Below are 21,596 nucleotides of genomic sequence, written 5' to 3'. Positions count from 1 at the left end.
ATCTGCTACCGTGTGCCATGCCTGTACCTCAGCTGAGAAGAGCTTTGGGCGCCGCCTCGGTGGCATACAGGGTAAAAGGAAGGACAGTACTTGTTAACGAATATATGAAGTAAAGTCTTTGGGGCGCGATGGTGGAAGGAAGCATGAACACCAAACAGTGGGAACATAAGGGTGGAAGAGTTTACTTCTGCTGGAGAGAAGGGCTTTGATCAAGAGGGGAAAGAAAAACATGGCAGAGGCCATATTCGTTATACCGTGAACAGTTCTGTCTCAGTCATTGAACCAAGAAGGGGGGCAATCAGAATGAAAAGACACAGCTCCTGACTCTTGAGAACAACGAGTGGCCATTGTGGATCTTGATTTCTTGACTGTCAAAATCTTGTAGGCAACAGTTTTGTATAGCACTACTGGGCTGGTGTCTTTCTCCTTTACGACAGCCTTCGTGATGGGGGAAAGTGCTTTCTCATATCTGTTAAGATGGGACAGGATCTCACTCAGCAGCTGAATAAGAGCTGTGTCCATTTGGTCCCGAAGCTGCTTGTGTTACTTGTCCTTTTTTTAACGCACATGAGAATCCCTTTTAGTGCCCAACTGATATCTGACCCTCCCCCCCAAAAAAAAAAAAATCCTTTTAGAAAAATGTGTGATTTGTAGTCTGAAATTGATGAAATATGAAATGACCTCCCTGGGTCTTTTGTGTGTGTAAAACAATTTTTTTCTTTTGTAAAATTTTACTCTTCCCTGGTTAAATATTTATTTTCAGGTGTTTTGTTTTCTGTTCTCTTTCTGATAGCACTTATAATGGTTTTGGAGAAAAAGATCAGCTTCTGTGGAGCTTACAGATAAAACCACCTTTGGTACTAAATCTCACCTAGTACACTTCTGCCTCTTAAAGACACTCCAAGATCATCTTGAAAAGATGTACAGGAGAAGCAACTTTCAGCATCCCCAATGAGCTCAAATCCTCATTTATGTTTACTAAATTTGCAACTCTGACATGATATTTTACAAAGCCATATAACATGCTTTTGCCAATTGGTTCTGATGTTTGATGGCTTAAGGAGAAATAGATTTGTGTGTTGAAACTTCTGGAACCTTTCCAGCATTACTTTTTCCCCCTGAAAGAGGGTGCTGAGGATTCAGAACTATTAACTATTGTCACACAATTCCCCAGATTTTATTTTCCTTTAGATAAAATTAGATCCAGAACAGGGAATTTTCTGGAATGCTTTCACGGCAAATAAGCTCTTGCAAAAATGCCATGAAATAATTGAAGCTCAGTTATTAGTACAAGTGTTTTCTTAAATATAATTAAATATACATCATATTACATATTTTAGCGTAAGATCGCTGTTAATAGCGATGAGAAAACTCTCTTTCCTAGTGCTTTGTGCTTGTGAACATTACCCTCCAGTTCACCATAAATACTTCCTTTCCCTTCCCTTCCCTTCCCTTCTTTCTGCAGACCCATTCAGTACGCACACATCGGAACTCTGCACTCTGTGTGGCAGTTAGTTCCAAGGCCTTGGAGACCCACAGAGTCTGGTTCCAATCCAGCATTGCTGTGTGACCTTGAGCAAGTCCTTTAACCTCACCTACATGTCGATATCCTCTTTTGTAACACATAAAATCAGAAATACTGCCTACTTCCTAGGACTGCCGCGAGGAATAACTGAGATCCCGCACGGCAAGCCCAGGGCAGGGCACCTGGCAGGTGGGCCACCCCACTTCCGTACCCTGTCCTTGTCACTGTGGTCCCTCTGTACTTAGTGGGAAAGGCCAGTATTTAAATTCAAATCTGTTAGACTGTCCGGAAACGTTACTGTTGTGGTGATAACTCACTTTGGAAACATGAATCCCCTGTGTCATTTGTAGGTCGTCTTCATCCGGGTGCGTTGTGGGCACGTTGTCGATCGTTGACACGGCTTCTCTTTATTGAGGGCTGGGCTGTGCAAGGCACAGCTCAGGGGCTGGAGGTGGGAGGTGATGGACTTGTATTTTCTAATTCAGCCGAACCACAACCCTGTCAGGATTATGTAGATTTGGAAATCGAAGCAAAGAGAAGTTAGGTGATTTTCCCAAGGTTACATGGTCAACACAGGTGGTACCAGGATCTGTAACGAAGTGGATCATTTGACGTATTATCACTTTTATATGTTACTTGGGTGGGAGTGAATTATGACACAAGTTGTCATTTTAATTCTTGGAAGGAGGTGGAGTAAGGTGTAACAAGAGTTTATACCATTTTTCACATAGCAAAAACCATTTTTACATCTTCAAGGGTCCACAATAAACCCACTCTGAGGTAAAGGGTAACCCTCTTCTCGGTAACAGATCACATCCCTTACCCTTCTCCACAAATGATCACTGTGTGTTTGATGCTGTCCAGACAAATCTATATGATTCACATGGCAGGATGTTATTGTGTTTGCTTCTCATAAAAATCTCATTCTGATTTTTAAATAAAGGAGCTCTGTACAAATCCTTAACAATCCTTCATAGTAGTATCTCTGAATAGCCATCCTCTTTTATACATCCCTTCATTATGAAAATATTGTTCAGAGTTTCTTTTTTGTTTGTTGGTTGGTTGGTTGGTTTTGTCTCCTGTGTACATTAAGCAATAAACACATGTGTTGACCAAAAAGAACTATTTACCTTTTAGAATTAACATTTTAATTTTAACACACTGATAAATTTCTCTTTTGGCTTATTACTTAAAGATTAAGCGTGAGATTTTTCTGTGCTGCATATATTATATACCAGAAACCTGGTGTATATATATAACTTTTAAAAAGTAAAGAAAAGCATAAATATTTGAAATCTCGAGGCTAGCAAAGAATCGTATATAAATTTCAAATGGAGCATTCACAAGGATGTTGTTCAATGAGGTGGTTAGTCTTTTGGAAATAGGCTTAAGGTTGGTGCTTTTACCTAATCGATTGTTCTTCAGCATCCTTGAAGAAACTGTCTATCTGTATGAATGGGAAAGAATGTTACAGAATGGGTTTTATGAATAATATAATTTTACATAACACCGATATCCGTCCAAATCCAGGCACGATATTTCTTTGTTTACCTACTGTATGGCAACATGCCATCCTGGATATAATTAATGGCCAGAAAATTTAAGACAAAAGAAAGTGGATCTTCCTCAGCCTACAGCACGCAGTGTGTGAAAAAAAATGCCGATGAAAAAAATTAGAGATCCAGATGCCGTAGCTGGTGGGAGATTTCTGTTGCCAACCAGAGTTCAAAGTCAGAAGCTGGTACTGGTACAGTTTCTACCTTTTCCACCGGTTTCTGTCCAGATCTCCGGGTCTCCACAGAGCAGCGCCTGGTTGGTCTGCGGTTCTCAGCCGATCATTCACTGCTTTCCCAAACCGTCTCTTCCCATGTCGTTTGCTTCTTTCCCTCCTCCCCTACCTGCCTTTGCACACCCATCTGCTTTTTTGCAACTTTAATAACGTCAGTGTGCTTTTCTGTCACCAGGTAATGTGTGAGATGATGGAGGAAGTAAAAATCAGACTAAAATCAAACTGATTTCCATGAGCACCTCCACACAGACCAAGCCCTTCTCTATGACTGTCTCAATAAAGATGTGTCCACAACAGCCCATACCATATATAGGAGTGTGTGTGTGTGTGTGTGTGTGTGTGTGTGTGTTTGTGAGAGGGTGGGGGGAGAGAGAGAGAGAGTGAGAGAGAGAGAGAGAGAGAGAGTGTGTGTGTGTGTGTGTGTGTGTGTGTGTAAATAGCCTTGTTTAATTCTTCCCTCCACTTTGAGGCAAAAAAAACCCTTGATAACCTAAACGGTTTGCTGGTGACAGGCCATCCCGTCAGGTGATTGCCTGTGTGGCTCTGCAGAGTCCTAGTTTCAATGGTGGTGGTGGTGGGAAGGCTAGTAGGCTTCCTGCCTAATATTGAGAGGAGGGGACCCATTGTTCGGCTCCCTGCTTCAGTTGCATTGATTGAGCGCCTGTTCTGCATTCAAGACAGGGACTCATGCGAAGCTGGATTTGTCCCCTGCCCATGTGAACGGTACAGTGCAATAGGGAAGTCACTCTCTACGCAGTCTCAAATATAGATACGTATCAGAAACTCGTTAAGTATGGAAAAGGAGAAGTGCACTGTGCTGTGAGATCTTGCAGCAGGGGACCTGAGAGCCTAGAAAGCTGTGAGAAGTGGCAGGAGCTAACAAGTGAAGGAATGAGAAGGGTAAGGGGAGCCCAGCAGCAAGTGTGGAAGGACATTCCTGGCGGGGAAAGCTGCACACGCCAAGGCCTTGTGGCAGCAGAGGGCAAGGCTCATGTGAGGAGCTGACTCTGCCTGTAGCAAAGAGACTGGTCCCAGCTGAGGTCAGTGCCGGGCGCGAACCACCTGGTGCTAGCCGGTAGCCCATCTGAGGATTTTTATCCCGGAGTGGAGGGAAAATGGCCAGTGCGGCAGGGCGGGAGTGTGAGCGGGTTCGCTTTTGGAAAGGTCGCTTTCGACTCCGCTCACCGAACAGAGTGGGGGGCTGGTGGAGGTAGAGAGACCACTTGCTGGGCCCCAGCAGGGGCCCAGATATGAGGCAGTGTAGCTTGGACCAGGGGATGATGAAGAGGTTGAGAAAGTTATTGAGGGGAAAAAGTTGGAAGCATGTATGTGATGATTGGATAGGAGGAAGGGTGAAGTGTCCAGGGCTGTTTTGAGGGGTTGTGTTCTCACTTTAGACAAAATAAATTCAGGGTCTAAAATTAAAAGTACCCTTCAAAATAACTGGAATCCAACAAGCCATGTATTATGTTCTTCCCCCTTCTCTTTCGCCCTCCTTCACTTCCTCCCTCCCTCCCTCCCTTCCTCCCTCTCCCTCTTTCTTAATTATTTAACTTTCTGGTACAACTCAAGCAAAAAGATTAGCTGCTTGCAGAGGAACTTTGGTCTCTAACTTTGCAAGTGCCCCATGCCAGATCCGTTCCTATTAATATGAATTGGAGGCTTGATATGAATTTTTCCCAAAATATATTGTCTCATTTATGTTAAAAACATATAACTTCGGAGCACTTACTTTAAACTCTCTGGGAGATAAAACATGAGCTGGCTAGGTTGTTTCTCGGTGCTAAAACCAAACGTCTGCATGAATTGCAATGTTGCTGTAAATATTTCCAGGCACAGACAGGTAGATACAATAGGAAAAGCCCGAACAAATTCTTAGGATGCCAATATTGTCACAAAGTCTCCATGCAGAATGAAGTTGTTTGACAAAGTGTTTCCCTGGTGATTTGGCTGCAGATGAAAATGTCTTCGGCAATAAAATTCCGTGCTGGAGCCTCAGCTCTGTGCACGCATCAGTCAGCAAATGACATATCAAGGATCTTTTTTTGCTGTATTGGTTAATATGTTGGCAGAAATATGTGAAACATTGTTATTCCCCTCAATTTCTGTGCCTGGATATTTTTCCCCCTACCTTTAAACACGCATTCATTTTACCAAAATATTTTCCAGCCGTAAATCTACGACTAATCAATAGGATTGCATTAGAACAGAGATAAAAAGTTTTTTATTACAAGTGTTTTCTTAGTTACCAATGCCAGAAGACGTATAATAGCAAGAGCTGCTGTTTTGCCATCATTTGTGAATAGTTTCGGGGAAATTTAAGGGTTGGTAAGGCAATTAGTGATGAAGCATATTTTAATTATAGGAACTGGATAAGCTGCATACAGCTTTATGAATTAATACATTATTGTTTAATAGGTCACAGTCACATGTGACTTTAATCACACTTCTTGTAGCCACGGTTTTATTAACAGTCGTGTTTTATAACTTAACAATTTATGCATAATGAATTCAGAAGTTCCATTTGCGTGATATCAGGGAAATAATTTACCCCATACGTTAGCACTCATAAACAGCAGCAGAGTCCTGCAGGATCACAACCGAATAATTGTCCAAGATCATTTTACATTCAAAGGTACTTTTAATAATGAGATCATTCTGTACGGCCTTCTGTTATTTCTGTGGACGCCAAGTCTGGCTTTCACGAAGTGATTTGAGAAACAGGAGTGAAGATGTATCACAATCATTTCACGTGTATTTAATACGCATGATTACCCGGTGAGGTCCACATCCATCCTTGCAGTTGGGAAAACTGTAAGGGATTGAATTTATGCTGCATTGTAGAATTTTCTTGTCTAACACTCTTCCTCCAGCCCAGCATCTCCAGGCTTCAGTGCATGTCAGAAGCTATCAGATGGACTAGATTGTGCTCTGTGTATCTTAATGGCACGTGTGGCATACTTTAGCTCAGGCTTTTCAGAGCCTCCTTGCGTGCTGGCCTCTGGGTAGCCACTGTCATCTCAGGGAAAGCACAGTCTCATCCCATCCCAAGCTGCTTCTCAACAAGCCCCTGAGAGAACACCTCCAGCCCCTGTCCTTACACCGAAGCAAAGAAACTCACACTCGGTGATTGACTACTGTAACAGCAGGCACCCGGCTAGTTGATGCTTGTCATTTTCATCAAGATTTTATTTTAAATCACAAACCCACTGGGGCCTCAGTTCTGGAAAGTCTTTTGAGGCCACCCAGCGATATTGGAGACTCTTGAGGCTAGGGTGATCTGTGTATGTTGCAAGGATATTAATAGGCCCGTTAAAGGGCGTTCTGTTCAAAGAAGCTTGGAAAACTTTGGGGAAAACTGTTCGCTGATAGGTGAGTGTTCATCTTTGGTGTCTAGGTAGGGTATGCAGGGTGCAGCATTTCCCAAACTTTATTGGCCCTAGAGCGTCTTTGTTTGGTTTTGTTTTTGTTTTTGGAAGTGTCCTACCCTCACTTTCTTTCTCTAGGAAATATACAAATCAAAATATATAAAACATGTAAAAAGCATATGGAGTTCAACAAAGTTCAATCAGGTAAATCTGAAGATGTAATTGGCTTTATTAAGCCATTTGTGGTTTAATAATCAATTAATAAAATTATTAAATCATTGTTAAATTAATAATTAATAAAATAATTAATAATGTGGTTTAATAAGTAAACCATTTGTGGATCAGACAGCATCCCATCCAGCAAGTAGAGGGGAGTTTCGCGGAGCCCAACAAACGGAAGGCTTTTATAGGTATTTTTAAAATCATTTTTAATGTTTATTTTTTAAATAGAGAGTCAGAGCGCAAGCAGGGGAAGGCAGAGAGAGAGAGGTGGGGGGAGACGCAGAATCCGAAGCAGGCTCCAGGCTCCAAGCTGTCCACACAGAGCCCGACGTGGGGCTCGAACTCACCAACTGTGAGATCCTGACCTGAGCTGAAGTCAGAGGCTCAACTGACTGAGCCACCCACAAAAGAAAGGCTTTAAAAGGCAGAGAAAAAAATTTTTTTAAAAAAGAAGAAAGGGATGTATTAGCAAGAAATGCATTGTTGAGGCAAAGTTGCCCTCCTACGCGGAGCCGAAGGGGTCTAATCAGTAAAATTTCCTAGTACTAAGCATGTTAACTCATTGAAGGCTACATATCTAGAAGGTTGAATCTGCAGTTAGGTTAGGTGGGAAGTCTTGATTTACTGCCATGGGGCCTTAACCTAAGTGATGCCATTTTGGGTCTGTGGTTTTTATTTGTTTATTTGTTGTTGTTGCTTTAAACATTAGTTACACTGTGCTGTCCACAGCACAGATTTTGTCAGGGTAGAAGATATAATGATGATTGTTCATGTGATTTTCAAGGCTGTGAAGTACCATAAAAAATATAACCAATTACGGTTTTCTGCTTTGATCTTTTTGGAAATAGAGTGTCAGAGAAACCGTGTGCCAGATTCTTTAATTGTTCAGATTCTAGTGGTCTGGACACCGTTCTCTGTGTCTTTTATTCTTCCCGCCCAACTCTTTTGTATGCTGGGAAAATCTCTTCTTTAAGTGTCCACATTACTAACTGCAAAAAATGATCTTTATGGCATGTGGTTGATCTGAGCGTTAGTTTTAAGTGGTTTTACTAGTTGTGTTTATAGTGTCTTCTAACTGCTCGCTGTCAGTTATTAATATTGCCTAATCAGTTTTGTCTTTATATTAACACAACCCTATAATTAGCTGTCTGTTTCCCACACTCAGCTTTTCCAGATTGGCTTAAACTCTAAATAAAGGGTGAGGGGGGCAAAGGGAGTGAAAGTCACGGCAAATCCCTTGCTGTACAGATACGTAGACAGCCTGCACTACAAGAAACCTCCTTCTGGCTCCAACCGCCTCATTTTTTTCTCTTCAGCTAGTTTCTGCTCACGGTTGCCTGTTCGGAAATGTTTATCAAATTAATAAGTAACTTTGCATACCATAAATGCTGTTTTGATTTCATGTGGAGGCAAGATTGAATTTCTTCGTGGTTTGATTCGCTGCTATTGATTCTCTCATGGCGATTTGGAGAACAGAGCTCGGATGGTCTCAGCGAGCTAATTTGTTGCTAATGTAATTTATTTATAGTGCTTTGGTTGCAGGAAGTAGAAGGAGCGTGTTCCACTCAATACAAAGCGTAGTATTCTTTTGTTATTCGTTTACTCCACCAAGATTTACAGTGCCTATTACTGGCCCTGGGTCCAACAGGGAATAAAATACAATACCTGTCCTGGGGAAGTTTGCATTCTAGTGGAGAGAGACAGTCAGTGAACAAATGTTAGATGGCAAGAGAGCGAGAGGGTGGGAGGTGTCAAGAAAGGCCTCAGGGACCTGAAGGACATGCAGAAATTGAGGCGAGGAGTGGTCCACACAGGTACACCCACGCGGGAAGAAAGAGTGAAGCCACTGTGAGCTCAAAGAGATGATGGTGACAAAAGTTGGCTTTGCTCTCCATGAGACAGGACGCCATGGGTGTGTTTTGAGCAGAAGAGCGACAAGATCTGGTTAATCATTTAGAAGGATCACTGGTCCTGGGGGGTGAAAGGGGGAGCAGAGGAGACAACTCGAAAGCCATTGCAGTAACCCGAGCAGGAGGGTGGTGGTGGGGTGCCTGAGATGGAATGGATTAGAAGCAGCACAAGGGGAGAGGCTGACAGAGTTTGCTGGTGAGTTGGACGTGGGATGGAAAGCCAGAAGTTGGCATTGCCTGAATGGAATCCTGGGATTGAAGTGGATTTGAGAGAGTGGGGGAGCTTGGATGTGCTGAAGGGGCTGGTTGGCAGGTGGCTGTCATATTCTGGAGGCAGGACAAGGACCTGGCTGGAGATCCAAGTGTGAGCGTCCAGGGTGGGTAGCATGACTGAAAGTCATGAGTCTGAAGACCATCATGTAGGGAGTACAAAGAGAAGAGGTCCAGAGACCAGGCCCCAGGCTCCGCAGTGTTTGAGAGGCAGCAGGAGGGGAAAAAACAGTACAGGGAACTGAGAGCGAGCCCTCAATCATAAAGCAAGCCAAGAAAGCGTAATGTTCCAGAAAGCATATAAATTAGTGGTGTCAGAGAGGTGGAAATTTATCAGTTTTTCCAGCTGCCGTGGAAAACTGGGGTAAGATAAGACTTGAGATTGCCCTTTGGAGTTAACAATGCTGAGGTCTCATCAAAACTAGGAGCTTGTTTCGTTAACAAAGAGGTTGGAATAGGAAGATTAGCTTGGAATGTGTTAAACACAGATATGTCTTTGGAGAGTTGGCTCCGAGGGAAGGCAGGGATGGGCGATAGCTGGAGGAGGATGTTGGGTCCAGACAGGCAAGAATAAAGTGTGTTTTGTGTTAATGTGAACGGTTAACGTGTTGGGGGAAGAATCGATGATGGAGAGGGAACAGTTGCTAGAGCAATGTCATCGTGAAGGTAGAAGGGCTGGGGGTCCGGAAAGCAAGCAGAGGGGTTGGCCTGGCTAGGGATCCAGGCACTTCATGCAGGGTAACGAGAGGAGGCAGGATGGATGAGGAAGTTGTAAAGTATTTGAGGTTTGGGAGAAGAAGGTATAAAATCGGCTAGCAGTGGGAGAAGGGATGTACCAAAGAAATAAGTGAAGATGGCCAGGACTACAAAGGACCCTGGTGATAATCCACGCGAATTGAACTTGCCTCTTTGTGCTCACTGCATCAGGAGAGCTTGCCCAGAATACCTGCGAAAATAATTAATGTTCCAGTTTATATATACACCACAATTTGTTTATCCATTGGCCTATTATTGTACATTAATATTGTTTCCAGTTGGGGGTTATTATGAATACAGCTGCTATGAGCATTTTTGTACAAGTCTTTATATGGACATATGTTTTCATTTCCCCTGGGTAGGTTCCTAGAAACAGAATCACTGGGTCGTAGAATAGACATATATTTAACTTGGAAAGAAACTGCCAGTTTTCTGAAGTGGCTGTTCTGCAAAAGTAACCAGGCGAATGCTTCACCCTGTTGGGTAGAAAATAAACGTATAGTAAATGGGAAATGCAAGATAGCAGAAATTCATGGTCTCGGCTTAGTCATTACTGAGTCTTAGCAAAGTCACCGAACTATTACAGACTCAATTTCCCCAGAAGCTACACGGAAGATATAAACGAGGTCATCTGCAAGTTCCCTTTTGAGATCCCACATTCTGTGAGTTTTGCTGAAATTCGACCACATGGTCATAAACAGACAGAAAGCCTGATACCTGAACATTTTTATTCTGCGGGAGTTGAGTTGCGTTTAATGTGCAGGACACAGGAAGAAAATCTAGAACGTAAGGTGCAGAGGCAAACGGATTAGGCTTACATGAAGCACACAGTTGCATGTGGAAATGATGTAGTCTTTAGAAGAAAACGTTGTAAGGTGACAGAGCATTCAACTCAGAATTTTATATTGAAAAGTTGTGTGCTTGTGAATAGCTCCCATTTTGCTTTTGTTAGGACGTACATCCTGGGAGACACAGCTGGGTGATTTAAGAACAAACTCCCTACACGTGCACTGTTGGGATTGTTGTGGCTTGCTTGGAAATGAGAGGAATGCAACATTGGCCTCTGTTACTACTGCAGAACCACTGGACAAGTGTCCTGCTCATCTGGGCGCTCTCCGGCCGAGAGCAGAGAACATTTCTGTTTCCTTCCAGCTACGGGAGAGAGCACCCCATTGCCATCTTTCTGTACGTCTTGTCCATACATGGGCTTCCGTGTACGTGGCTGCATGTCTCCCGAGACATCTCAGCTGTCTGTTCCCACACTTCAGCACTGCACAGTGAAGGATGTGCTTCAGCAAAGACTGGGGCGCCATGTTCCCGTGGTTGAAGCCATCTGATAAATAGAGGATGCTAGAAAAGACAGGTTGAACATCAGTGTGAGATCACATTCTCCTGTATAATTTGCCTTTCAGGGTAATGAGAATTAGGAGAGGGGAAGGGAGGGACAAGCCACTGGGAGACCGCTCCAAGCCAGTGGGGAGTCTTGACTAAGCTGTGATTGGCAGTGGAGGCAAATGGCCAGTTAGTGCCCGTCACCCCTCGGGGTCCTGGGGTTGTGAGGTCCTCATCCACTCAGGGACAGATGAATGCCCTCTGCTTTCTCAGAAGGGATTCTGAAAGACCTGGGTTTTGAAAGGCATTCATAGGGGATCTTGGATTTGAACTTTAGAGGTCAGGCCGAACTCTTTGCAACGTGCGAAGTGCCTTCCACAGCATCCCTGGCCTGATTGTCAGCCAGCATCTGCTTGAGAACCTAGAGTGACCTGGAACTCACTACCTCAGCACATTCACTGTAGGACACACGTACTTCTCAGGACATGCCCACAGGGTACAACCTTGCCGAGCCCGTGCCGTGGGACCTTTCTTCTGTGACATGGGGAAAGAATCTAAAGCCAAAAGCATCTGCACCACTAGCATGGAGTGGCAGCTGTGTCTGGTTTTGTTTCTCTCCCTAGGGGGGACTAGATCATGGGCATTTTATTTTTGTTCTTTCTCAGTGGGGTGAAGAACCACACAAGTAAGCGTTCTTTTCCCCAGTCAGGGACCGTCATCTCTTAAGTGGCTCTGATTTATCTTTACTTTGATCTCTAAAGATGACTCCTTTCTTCCATTGGGCTTCCATTCTTCATAGCTGTTCAAAAGTCCACGTATTTATAATGCAAAAGCAGTGATTTTCAACCAGGGCAGTTTGGTTCCCAAGGGACATTTGACAGTTACTGGAGACCCCATCGTTGCCATATCTGATGTGGGGATGCTACGCGCAGCTAATGAGTAGAGGCCAGGGATGCTCCTGAACAGCCTGCAGTGCACCGGGGGGCCCTGCGCAACAAAGAACTACCCGGTCCAAAAGGTCTTTGCGGTGGGAGTGGGAAACTCTGGACTAAAGGAGCCAGTGGTTGCAAGCCCACCGGTAGCCCCTTCCGTTGGTGGCCAGCACAGTTCACGGGGTTGTGCTGTGGCACTCAGCTTTGTTGGTATCTAGGGAGATGCAAGAGTCTTAATTTCATGAGCAGCAGAGGTTCTGCAGTTATTTCTATTCTCCGTGGCTCTTACAGAAGAGTTAGAGCGGAGCCAAGTAGTTCACCATAGAAAGAATTCATTGAGAATCAGTTGTGGGGTGTGTGGTTAGAATACGATGTTGGCGGCTTTGCTCTTCGCTCGCTTTCATCCGTAACTTAACTCAGAGTGGCAGACACCTTTGAATCCTAAACAGGGACTTATTTTTACAGCCCTCTTGGGTTTTTTTTTTTTAAGATACATCCAACTTCTCGCTAATAAACCAATGAGGTCTAGGTTACCTCTAATTAAGAGAAGAGTGAGCCGTCAAGATCAAAGAGATTTAAAAGGCCTTGTGTTTTCACTCCTTTATTCATACATTCCAGAAAGCAGTTTGTTTTCCATAGTTGACATAGTTTGCTAAATCTGGTGCATTGTTGGTTATTTGGTGGAGGGCTTGTTTTGTGGATTTTGTTTTGTAGTAGGGGAGACAAAAGGGGGAAAAAATCACATGAATGTGTTTTTCACGTTGTCAGAAGAAGGCAAACTCGACCTCAGTGCAGGTTTTGATGTGTAATAGTAGGAGAACAGAACAGGCGCTGAATAATTTCCCACCCACCCTTTTTAGGGGTAGAACCCATGCTGAGAGAGGACGCAGAAGAGCTTGTCAGTCAAGGCAGAAGCTAATTAGATTAGCTCCAGTGCCTCTCTGGACGGCTTCCAGAAGCACACACCCTGTCACATTTGCTCTGAGTGTCAGTGAAGGCTCCCTCTTCCCCCATTTCTTTGACTCCGTCCAAAACCAAACTTGAAAATGGTGGGAGTGAGCACTGCTGGGGTCCCCCCTGTGTGCGGGATGGAAACAGGAAACACACACTCTTTAGGGGTGTAAAAGGAGGGTTCGGGGGGTTCCCCGGGCCCACAGTGAATGTAACTCAGGGAGACAACACCGTGGTAGGAGTATACTGGCAGCAGAGGCCGACTGGAGGATTCTGAATTGCCCCACCCGCCGAAGTTCCCTTTCTCTTTCCTGGCTGGTTAGCATGAGCATCGAATGACTGTTGTCACCTTTAAATGAAAACTAAGATTAGTGAGCTGTTGTTGAAGGAGCGGGGACCATTTGGGATTTCAAGGTGTTCTAGAAATCCTCCTTTGGTAGTACTAGTTATTCATGGTAAAACACACACACACACACACACACACACACACACATATATATATACATTTATTTGTATATATAAAATTTATATTTTATATAATATATTAAATATATAATATATAGTATATATTTAATATATAATAAAAATAAATATATTTATATATAAATTTTATATATAAATATATATAAAATCACCCTTCTCTGTTTCCTTTTGTGAGACTCATGGCAACACAGGGTCATCTGAGGTCCTGATAGTGCACAGCACTGGGCAAATGCACTCTCCGAAGAGTGAGTGCTCCCCACTGTGAAGGCAGGACCCAGCACCGATGTGCCCTGAGCTTGTTTGCGGCTTCAGTCATCTTAGTGCTGGAAATTGTTCCCTCTGGAGACGTGGTCTGAACCGTCCCTTGCCGATGACGGCAGTGCAGCTCTCAGGCAAAAGCTTGTCTTCCGATCCTCTCCCATGGCACATGACAGTTTTGTCTGTGACGGCCGGATTAATTATCACAAGTGGTTTGCTGGCAGACAGTTGGATGCTAATTATGATTGGGACCCCTGGGCCCTTGCACCCAAATCTGTTGATGTTTGTTGGTGGCGGTGAAAAGGAAACACCATAAAATATGAAAGGATTTCTTTTTTGTGGGTTGGGTCCTGGGGAACAACTCAGAGCGAGGCAGATCAAGCCAGGCAGCTTTGGTTAACCGTGACCTGAGCCAACAGCTTCTCCCTCTGTGTTCACGGGGAAAGGACTGAACAAGTGGTTAATTAATTGTTACTTCCCGGTGAAGAGGGGTTTGAGTTTGGATATTTCAATGCAAAGGCAAAAATAGGCATTGATTAAATTTGAGGTGACATTTGGGAAGGTGTTCTCATAATGTCTGAGTTTGATTATCCAATCTGACTTCATGCTGTGTCCTGGGTTTGTGTAAAATTTCTAGCAGGTTCTACCTGGGAAGAATTATTTTCAATTAAATGGATCATGAGCACTGGAGAAAGAATCATGAAACGCACCTGTAGCGTGGAATCATGTAGTGAACAAAGCTGCCCAGCTCACAAAGGGATGTTTTGGGAGTTGGCCTGCGCTAATACGGGCTTTGGGTACCATGTCATTCTTTCTCATCATCGGTTACGTTAATGAGGTATAGACATGAAGGCAGGTGCGTACTTCACGGGGCCGTGTGACGCATGGCGGATGCTGTCGCCGGCTCTGGTTGGGGACAAGCAAGGAGGAGGCCAGCAGATCCTTGATCGCTGGAAAGGATGATAACCTGTTGGGAGATTGCAAAAAGGCAATCCAGCATTAGTGGGGAAAGTAGAGAAAAGAACAGGAAATGTCTTAATTATTTCAAGTAGGTATGTGAATGGGCTGGCTTTCTTTAGTAAGGCTTTTTGATAGGCTACAGGCAACGTTCCAGCATATGTGCTTGAATCATCTTTAATGACTAAGTAAATAAAGGACACCCCTACGTACTTTTTTTGGGATTCCATGGATTTTTAAATAGTGTTTTTTCCTCAAGGAAAGTGAAGTGACTCATAATTCCTATTAAATTCGGTGGCTGATATATAGTCACAATATACAAAATAAATTTTGTCTAATGTTGCATTTCCATAATCATCAGATAAGATTGTCTGGCAGAAACGAACTTGCCTTTAGGCCTTACCTGGGGAAGTCAGAGTACAGCGAGTGCCCCCACTCCTGCACCACTCTTAGCCCAAAAAACGTAGACAGAGGCAAAGACAGGTCCACAAAGATCCACTGCTTTGTTCCCTGGCACAGTTGAGGATACAGTTGTGTCAGAAGGAGCTATTTGAAAGGCTTTGAAATTTTTCTGCAGTTACCCTTTCGGTTGAATTTCCTGAAAGTTTTTCCTGCTTCCAGGGTATAAGTGCAAGGTGTGATGAACAGGAAGTTTAAGGGAATGACACTCATTAAATCTCATTTCTCTGTGCCTCTTTCAGCCTTTTCTTGATGATTTTAATTCTTACCGGGCAGCAACTCAGTGACCTTACTTCTCCCTCTTATGAGCCAGGGAGGAAAACCCTCTGTGTTTAAAGAGACTCCGAGCCTCCCATGCATCCCAGTTCTGCTCCAGGGAAACCTGGGCGGTGGCAGAGTACCCCTGCACAGGTAGAGATGGGCATTTTCGTTCTGGTGAAGGGGTGACGAGGCCAGGGGCCAAGCCAACAGCATGAACACTGGCTTTGCTCGGGAGTGTCTTCGTTTATTCTCACACTCGTTCGTGCACTCACTCGTTCACAGAGACTTGCTGAGCATTACTTCAAGTAGGTATGTGAATGGGAGCCCTGCCCATCCTGGTAAAGAGAGCATGGGCCCCCACCCTCGGGGTCCGTTCCCAGCTGTGCATTGCAGCAGCCCTGTGTCCTTACAGAGCCCGAGGACGCCAAGTTAATACAGCCCAAGAGCTGTATCACCAACCGGGCGTGTTCCTTTCTTAAATGGACACAAGACTTACCATTTTGCACTCCTTAGTTTTTGAATCTTCGATAATCACACACTGACAGCGGTTTCATCAGGTGGCTATCTCTGGATCCTGTCAACTCGCTTGAGACCTTTTGGGTGACTTCGGGTAGGGCCAGGCAGTCAGACTGACAAGAGCCCGGCCTGGGGTTTCCGGGAGTTTCTGAGCACATTTCTGCCATCGACCACCTGTCACTTTGGTCGACTCATTTGGCCCAACCACACCCCAATTTCTCATCTGTGGAACAACACATTTAACCAAAGTGAATTTAGGTCACCCTCATTTTTTAAAATCTATACTTTTTTTTTTTTAATTTTAGTGGGTAAAAAAGGTGATTTTCAAGTTTAACGGGTCTAATAGTTGTGCTACCAAAATGGAAAAGAAAACCAAACAAAATTACTTTTTTTCCATTTGGGACAAGTTGAATTTCAAAAATAGCATCCTCTGTGCTGCCTGAGGTTAGAGTCACTATTTCTAAGAACATCTGCCATTTCATGAGTAATTAGATGCGTCCAGACTGACAGAGACATGATCTCATTCATTCTTCACAACCTTAAGAGGGAGGTTCTGTTAGTGTCCTTGTACCCGTAGGGTGTATGTAGGTACTGTCCCTGTTTGCAGATGAGGAGATAGAGACCCAGAGAGACTAGGGGACTTCTCTGGGTTTACACATCAGGGAATGTTAAGATGGGCTTGGAATCCGGAGCTTCTTTATGACTCACAGAACCATCACATAATGTTCCGATCAGCTTGCTAGTGACCCCACCTGTCACGAAGGCGGGGCTCAGTGATTGGTGGGTGCATGGCGGGTGGAATGAGATGGAAACTTGTAATGTGATCACTTGGAAGACGTGTACTCAGGTAGCCCTCTGTTTTTCCTGTTACTGCACGTTCTGTGTCACTGTGCACTGAGGCCACACTGTTCCTAGATCATCTTGTTGCCAATGGGTCTTCTTTTAAACCTTCGCTAATTAATACAAGGACCCGATCTCAGGTCCCCTGATACTCAGTGGAGTGCCCTGACCGGCAGCTTGGGCGTCACCTGGTAATGGGTCAGAAATGGAAGATCTCGGGCCCCTCGACCCGCTGACTCAGAATCGGCACGTGCCCAGATGCCCCAGGTAATTCCCGTGCACACAGAAGTTTGGGAGCTTTGTACGTCTGGCAGGACTGCACGTGAACCCTGTGCTACTTGGCAGAAGAGCACAGTTGAGTATCACGCCACGATAACCACATTAATAGTGTTGTGGCCAGGAGTGAAGAATTTGAGGAATACGATTCTCAAATCGCGACAGAAGACCGCGACACTGAGGAGGAAGGCATAGGACCTGAACGCAGGAGAAGCTGGAAAAAGAGAAATCTTTTTCCGTGGACCTTGCTTTTTATGGAGTTGAAGAACACAGGGTTTTTTTCGGGTTTGTTTTTACTTTGGAAAAAAAACCATCCCGGGTTGCTTGGGAGTTCAAACAGTAAAGTCCAACTAGTAAAAAGTAAGAATTAATAAAAAGAGAGAAGGCTAAAACTTAGTGATAAGCCATACTTCTCAAGGTTATTATTTTGAGCTAATTGCAGGACTCCCCGGCCCTCTGTTTTTCCCCTCAAAGTTCGTATTTCTTATAAAACAGCTCCAAAGTGAAAAATCCTATGTCGTGTAAAATAATTACTCATATTTATCGTTAAGAACGAATACGCAGCATGCAGCAACGAATGTTTTTCCTTCCTGTCTCACGTGGCTGTTTCTTAAATGCACAACGTTTTATAGAACATACAGGAAAAATGTAACATTTCTTGCAGTCACTGGATTCTACCTAACAAGCGAAAATTGAAACTTAGCTCATGTAGAGGCAGTTATATTACATGTTCAATGAGGGTTTTAAGATATATATTGAAAAAAATAAAGTATTACGTGCAAAAACATAAACAGAGGACACTATAAATCGAGCCCCCTGTGAAACGTATGTAAATGTGTTAATACGTGTGTGTACATAATGTGATATGGAGGAAGATTATTACCAGCTCCTTGTTTTTATAGTGTGTTGTTGATATTTTACAGAAAGGTTAAAGCAAATGAAGTGTTGCCAGGATCTCCAAAACTATCCATCCTAACTTCTAGGATCATGTTCTCCAAACTGCTAATTAATGTAAAGTCAGTTTCATATATTGAGATGTTTAATCAATTGGCAGATTGCTGTCAATAAATATGTGTCTGAAGTGGTTTGTAATAGACAGGCTAATGAAGTACCCTCTGTGAGTGTCAGAGCTATTGGGAAAAGTCTCTCTCCCTTCTGGGCGTCTTGCCATATGTTATTAGTCTCCCTCTGATGCAGGAAAGAATGCCCTTCACCATTGCCAGTCTCACCTCTGGATGGAATTAGCCAGAGAACCAGAAGGTGAGTTTCATTTTATACTAGTGGTTAATCAAGCAGCGTTAGGTGAAAGGGGTGGTTACTGGTAACGTTACTGATACGAAAAGTCACTAACGTTTCCTGAGCAGTTACTACACACGAGGCTCTCTGTGCAGTGCTCTGATTTCAGTTACCACATTTATATTCCCGGCAGCCCTAAGAGAAAGTGCAGTGTTTCCCAAACCTCTCACATCATTTATGTGACCATTGTTTGGGTCATGCCACTGCGGTCCTGAAACAGATTTGTAGCTACCGTAACCAACACACGTAGTTTTTTCAAAGTCATTGTAATTTTCCAACTGTAACATAGTGGAGAAATGAAAAGAGTGTGGCTTATTACTGAATTCATTGAATATATAAAAGCCTGCTCCTGGCTACCCTGGGGGATGGGTCATAGTGGTCAGATGTTTGCAGCTGTGCATAGAAATCCTATCTGGATATCTGGCAGCTCTAAACAGGCAGAAAGAGATAGGACAGATGGGCTACCCAGATACTATAAGATGTCTCCATGTCAGTGATGTGATTTTCCAAGATGGCGAACGAATCTTAGCAAAGCTCCAAAAACATAGCAAAATATGGCCTCATCTCGATTTGCACAAAAGCTGCATGGCTGGAATATCCAGTCTACATCGATGCTGGACAGAAAATACTTTGTGTTCCTCCATAAAACAAATTGAGGTTCTAGGATTTCCATCTACACGAATGTCCCACGGACGTTGAGGACTCCTGGGGCCCGGGAGACCGCTCTCAACATACCAGGTCTGGCTTTATCAGAAGACATCATCTCCCCAGCCTTCATCCAGTAAATGCCACTATAGCTTTCCAGGCATGAGGACAACCACAAACGCCCCCACCAATTTCTAGAAAAGGTCTTCAGGGGGTTATGGTCACCCCATGAGGCAAGGATACCCTGGTTTCATCTCTGTCTTTCACGAGTAGCAACTGAAGCCTCTGTCATTTTCCCAAAGGCACATAGGCAGGAAATAATGAAGTTGGGTTCCAGACTGTCCTTGACGCTAGAATCCCTGCTTTTAACCTGCGTTAAAACACATGTAGGCTTTGCGGGTCATTTCTCAGAATTGTGATGTGAGATTCATTGAACCCCCCCACACACACACACACACACACACACACCCACCCTCACCCCTAGCTGTGGCTATCTCCTCTGGCCAGATGCTTTGCATGCATGACCTAATGTTCACGACAAACCTGCAATGCCATTGTGTTGATTGCCTTTTCACAAATTGGGACGCTTGAGTGTGAGCCTCTTCCCCAAGGTCACTCAGCCGGTGAGAAACAGAACTGGGCTTCGAGTTCATTTTAACTGCCGACAGCAGCTCCCACACCTCGTTAGAGCTGGGCCGTTAGAAGGAGGGAGTGTGCATAACCTGTTGATAACCACTCGCCCACCTTTTCTTGATGTCCTTTTACTTTCTCATTTCCTCCTCAGTAAGGTGACCAAATAGTTGATTGGCCGAAAGAGGACACTTTTGAGAATGAAAGCGGACGCTCTTCTTAGCAGGACACGGATGTGGGTCACTCAGCGATGGCCAGCTTAGAGGCTTGAGGAAGGGAACACTCACCAGTTGGTGACTGACGATCACACACAGAGCTAGAAAATGCCGTGTGCTTCCTGGTCAGAACACGCTGGGGACTTGGCTCCCACAGGAACTCTGCTTTGCTACCCACAGTGACTGTGTGACCATCTTGAAAGGGATAGGACCTTTTTGTCTTTTGAGATCTTTCCCCGGTTTGCAAAGTTGACATTCCTGCCTTCCCAAGGGCACAGGTGGTTTGGACAGGCAAGCCTTGAATCAGTGCCCCTCAGAGCATCACAAAAACAGGTGGGGGGCGGGCCTGGGGACCCCACACCAGACCCCCAGGGCACAGAAGCTCTTTGTAGGTGGTGACTGGGGCAGAGAGCTGCTTCCTGCACGACAAGAGAAGGCTTCCTTCCGCTTCCATGTAAAGCTTGTGCTAAAGGAGTGCGGTGACTAATTCTGCCTGAATTTCCCCCAAGCTTCTGCACTTGTCTTTGTTTATTATATTAATAAATACTATGCAGCTAATGTTCCCATCTGGCAGGCCAGAGAAAAGAGCATAAAAATGAAGTCGTGGTACAGCTCTTAAATACTAATGAAGGTGAGATGTACTTGGCATGGTAGGAAGGTGGGTCTTTATTTTGGAGTTCTTAATTAAGAACTGCCAAGTGACTAATATTAATTAGGAAGCCAGCTGTATCCTTCAGCTTTATGGTGTATTTCTTCTTAGGAACCTAGGAAGGGAGTGAGTCGGAGCTTCTTTTAATCCATCAGCACACGAGCAATTTTGTATTAAGTATAGTTGGTGTGTACGAGACCAGGCTGTGTGGACAGAGATTTATAGGATACTGTCTTGGCCTTCAGGGTCTCCACCGAATTGAGTACAGTATCGGGACAGGGAAGGGAAAGGCGGCAGAACAGGAGCATGGCAGTGTGGTGGGAGACAGCTTTCTCTATGCGGTGTCCTCCCTGTGCTGGCGTCCCAGTAGTGAGCCAGTATATAAAGGGCTGGGAGAGCATCACGTCCCCAGTTACAGTGGCATGGACAAAAAGGTTTGAGGACCAGCTGGCAGACCACAGTTGTAGGCAGAAGGAGTTGGGATGACTACAGCTGAGCTCCGAAGAGGAGTGGGAGACTTCCAAGGGGTGAGGAGCCCTGGGCAGCCCCAGGGGAGGAAGGGAGCAGGGCCGGTTGAACCTGAAAGGGAAGTCACGGGGGGCACGCTGGCACGTTTGCTCCCGCTCCTCCGTGCCCAGTCTGTCCACCGGCTGTTTGTTTTTTTGTTTTTTTGTTTTTTTTTAATGTTTTTTTTTTTCAACGTTTTTTTATTTATTTTTGGGACAGAGAGAGACAGAGCATGAACGGGGAAGGGGCAGAGAGAGAGGGAGACACAGAATCGGAAACAGGCTCCAGGCTCCGAGCCATCAGCCCAGAGCCTGACGCGGGGTTTCAAACTCACCGACCACGAGATCGTGACCTGGCTGAAGTCGGACGCTTAACCGACTGCGCCATCCAGGCGCCCCTGTCCACCGGCTGTTTTAAGAGTGACCCTGCTGGGGTGCCTGAGTGGCTCAGTTGGTTGAGCATCCAGCTTTGGCTTAGGTCACGGTCTCATGGTTCGTGGGTTCGAGCCCCATGTCAGACTGTGTGCCGACAGCTCAGAGCCTGGAGCCT

General features: G+C 44.6%; 1 protein-coding gene across 3 annotated transcripts in view; it reads left to right on the top strand.

The window, feature by feature from the left end:
- The window catches only part of RSU1 (Ras suppressor protein 1), a 201,964-nt gene that overhangs the window by 156,685 nt on the left and 23,683 nt on the right, over positions 1–21,596 (top strand). The gene's annotated exons all lie outside the window — the stretch shown is intronic.

Source organism: Panthera uncia, chromosome B4 (genome assembly GCF_023721935.1).
Source record: "Panthera uncia isolate 11264 chromosome B4, Puncia_PCG_1.0, whole genome shotgun sequence".
In the NCBI taxonomy this organism is placed as follows: Eukaryota; Metazoa; Chordata; class Mammalia; order Carnivora; family Felidae; genus Panthera; species Panthera uncia.
Note: the sequence above shows the minus strand (reverse complement) of the source record. Positions and strands in the feature narration are given on the sequence as shown.